Below are 4,386 nucleotides of genomic sequence, written 5' to 3' on the forward strand. Positions count from 1 at the left end.
CTTTTTATGTTAAATCTAAGCACCTGTCAACTTATTTGCACATATGTATGCGTTTTATATATAATATCTTCTATATCATTACTTTCCCTCCTTAGTGTAAGCCATAGGTTACAGTTCTTTGAACTATTTTAGACCTTGAACCTGAAGATGGAGTACTCTATTTTCTGGACACATTCTCTTTCATCTAACACACAGATGCCTTACTGTAATAATATGTACTGAATGATATTATTTATAGATAAAGCTTTCTTGAATGAGAAAAACACCCATGTTTCATTTTGTTTGGAGAAGAGCAGGTTTATATCATACATGTACTATGTTGAAAGTCTCTTACTTTGTTATGAGGAAAGATTTTTCACTAGTTTAAAATAAGCAGTTCAACAATGGTTTCTGAATACCAGTGTTTTTTAAAAAGCCATATTATTTCTACTGACCACTAAAGACTACTCGGAAAAATCATGCAGAATATTAATATACTGTCACATTGGTGATGGCACAAGATAGGTCAAAGTTCAGAACCATTGTTCATAGTGTGTCTATGAGTTTTGCTTAACTTGATAGCACCTAACAACAACTTGTAGTTTTAGTAGTCTGAGAGATGAAGTACTTCGATTTTTGCTTTATTTATTTTTCCACATCATTGAGCCAGTGTGGTTCCCTAATATTTGGGATGTTCTTGTTGCTAAGTGCAGGTGACTCATAGCGACCCTATGAACGAAAGTCTTGGACACCTATATAACTTTCATTCTTTCTCCAGGTTCATAGGGTTTCCAGAGGCAAGCTATTATGGAAGTGGATGCCACTCCTGCTTCCAAGCTTGTTGGAATTGGGGAGCTTCACCAAACACTGTCCACCATGGGTAACCATTCTCATATTTGACTCAACAGTGTCACAGTATTCAGCTTCACAGCATCCACGAGTTACCTCTGTACAGCAAGTGGACATACCAGGGTGACATGAACTAGAAGAATGTTTCACCAAAAACAATTAAAAGCAGGCCTGAAATTTTCTTTTTGAGAATAATGCAAAGACCTTGGCAATATTTCCTGGAAAATATTTATTACATATTGTGTTACAATTTCTTTTCAAGTGGAAGAGAAATGTCAGCATTGTATCTGTAAAAGGTCATCTGGAATATTCACATATTAACATTTTTCTTTTTATTGGATTACAGATGCATCTGCAATTATAATAATTTAGAAAGATCCCAGATACTCTTCACTTATTTTCCCTAATGGCCATATATTTTCTTATAATATTTCTTATAATATTAAAATTTGCCTATTAAGTTTCATTCGTTTATCATGTTCTTTTTATATTAATTATTTATTAATTCTACACAATTTTATCTCATATGTGGGCTCAGATAATATGTTAAAAAAACCCTCTCATCTCCACAAGGATTCTTTCTGTTCCCTTTCTATAGCCATACACACCTTCTATTTCTCCCTCCCAATATCTCTCATTCTTTTTCCCCACCCACTTGCCAGTATACATAAAATAATAGTCGGCTGATGTTGACATTTTGCTGTCATATTTTCATTTAGCGTCCTATTACCATTCCCAATTTTCAAATATATATTTATTAAGATTTTTTTTTACATGCACTGAACACCACTTCAGGTGGTACCATTTGTTGCTTACAAGCTCACAAACAAGGCTTAACAGTCTCATGGTCTTTGTGTTTATAATCTGGCAACATTTCCACCCTCCTCTACCCGGAGTTTATTGAGAAACTGCTCTTACCTCAAACAGTTACAGGTGTCCTCTCCTCTTAAGAAAGTGAATGAAATAATCATGTATTTCAAATTGCTATTTTACAAGATTTTGTGAAATAATGGATACTGGAGGTATGATTTTTAAAATTTATTTTATATTGCTTTGCATACAAAATCTGTATGCATTGTGATTTATTAATATACATATTGTTTCAAAATTTCATTGTATTTCATGCTATCATGGTCCTACATTGTGTTTTATAAAATTAATCGCTATTGATTTATGTCAATTATTATCCCATTTTTTTCAGGTCCCCACTGGATCTTTCCTAATTCTTTCATCTCCTCCCTTCACCTACCAAACTCTGTGACCCTGTGATTTCCCCCTCATCCTACCCACAGCCTTCTGCTTCTTCCCCTTCCCCCTTAGGAGTTTTATACACATCTTACCAGTTATACTTCTATTTTGACAATAATGGTCTTATGCAGTATTTGTCCTTATGCTGAGAGAGTTTATCAAGTATTTTTCAAAATTGTTGCTGCTGCATGGTGCATAGTATTCCATGTGACTGTACCAAAATTTCTCAGTCCATTTGCTTGTTGATGGACACTTGAACTGTTTCCATTTTCTTGCTATCTGAATAATGTTTCTATGAACATCGATGTACAAATCTTCATTTGTGTCTCGGTTCTATATTCCTTGGGGTATATTCCTAGCAGTGGAGTAACTGAGTCATATAGAATTTCTATATTCTGATTTTTGAGTATACATCAAACTGCCTTCCAGAGTGTTTTTATGATTTTATAATTCCACCAACAATATTGGAGAGTTCCCACCTCTCCACATCCTCTCCAACATCTATTGCTTACTGTCCTGTCAAGCTTTGCCACTGCTGCTGGGGTAAGGTGGTATCATTGTGTTCTTGACTTACACCTCTCTGATTGCAGGGATTTTGAGCATTTCTTCATGTGTCTGTTGGCCATCCAGATTTCTTCCTCTGTAAAAAGTCTTTCCATGTCTTTTGCCTATTTTGTAATTGGATAATTAGCCTTTTCTTCTGGAGGTCCTGTAGTATTCTGTAAGCTTTCATTATAAGACCCTTGTCTGAAATGTCATTATTCTTGTTGTTGTTATTGTTGTTATTGATTGCCATCGAGTTGAGCATGATTCATAGCGACCCTAGCACAAAAGACCTATCTTTTCTATGTCTTTCTATACCTATATCTTTCTATAATTATCATTATTTCTCAAAGTTCATAGAGTTTCCAGAGGCGTGTTATTTAGGAAGTGAATGCTACTCCTGCTTTCAAACCTGTCTTAAACTGGAAGCTCTACCAAACACTGCCCATCATGGATAACCATTATGGCATTTGACACCCCAATGGCACAAAGTTCAGCATCACAGCAACCCCAGATTACCTCAGTACAGCAAATTGACAGAACAGTGTTGTACCACTAAGAATGTTCCTCCAAAATAAACAACTGACTTTTAAATACAAAGGCCCTCCACTAAGGTCTTGTTGACACTAAACAAGAGGCTTAGATAAACCCAACCAATATAATATGCTTTTGTTACTGTTATGTGCCATCCAGTCACCTGCAGCCTATACTGACCTTATGTACAGCACCTCTGAACCCTTCCCTGTCCTGAGCCAGTCTCACTGACTCAGACACACCAGCCTCCATTGTCCCAGTTGCTGTATCAATCCATCTCATCTAGGGTCTTCGTGTGCTGTCCCTCCACCCTTCTGAGCATGATATCCTTCTCCAAGGAGCAGTCTCTTCTGGCCATGTGCCCAAAGTATGTGAGATGGAGCTTCAAAATTGTAGCCTCCAAGAAGAGCCTTGGTTTCGCCCTCTCCAAGACAGAACTTTTTGTTTCTTGGCAGTTTATGGTATATTTAAGACTCTTCTCCAGCACCACAACTCGAAGGCATTTATTATTCTTCTGTAATCCTTAGTCATTGTCCAGCTCTCTGAAGCATAACAAGTAATTGTGAAGACCCTAGCCTGCATTAGACACACCTTTGTCTCCATACTGACATCGTTACTTTACAGCACTCTGGAGAGGTCCCTGACAGCTGATTTTCCCAATGCAATAAATCTTTTGATTTCCTGACTGCTTGTATTAAGCGTGTTGATGGTTGAGCTGAACAAGCTGTAATTGCTAATAACCTCAGTCCCTTCTCCATCTATCATGGTATTGCCAATTGGCCTGGTGATGAGAATCTTTGTATTCTTGATGTTGAGCTTCAATCCATATTGAAGACTACACTCCTTGACGTTTTTCAGCAAGTACTTCAGGTCTTCTTCAGTTTCAGCAAGCAAGGTTGTATCATCTGCATATCGTATGTTGTTGATGAGCTAACCTTGAGGAAAATGGGAATCCCAGAATACTTGATCATGTTTATGTAAAACCTATACTTGGGCCAGGAAGTAGTCCTCAGAACTGAGGAAAGAAACACTGAATGGTTCAAATTCAGGAAAAGAGTGTGTCAGGAATACAACCTGTCTCCATACCTTTTCAATATGTATGCAGAATAGAGATGTCATTACCAAATACTTTTCCCCCAATCAGTAGGTTTTCTTTTTACCCTATTGGAAAGTTTCTGATGCACACAAGGAGTTAATCATATATAAATAGATATATATTTCTATATTTATGTA

The sequence above is a fragment of the Elephantulus edwardii genome, unplaced genomic scaffold (assembly GCF_000299155.1).
Source record: "Elephantulus edwardii isolate Elephantulus edwardi_28Jun2011 unplaced genomic scaffold, EleEdw1.0 scaffold00188, whole genome shotgun sequence".
In the NCBI taxonomy this organism is placed as follows: Eukaryota; Metazoa; Chordata; class Mammalia; order Macroscelidea; family Macroscelididae; genus Elephantulus; species Elephantulus edwardii.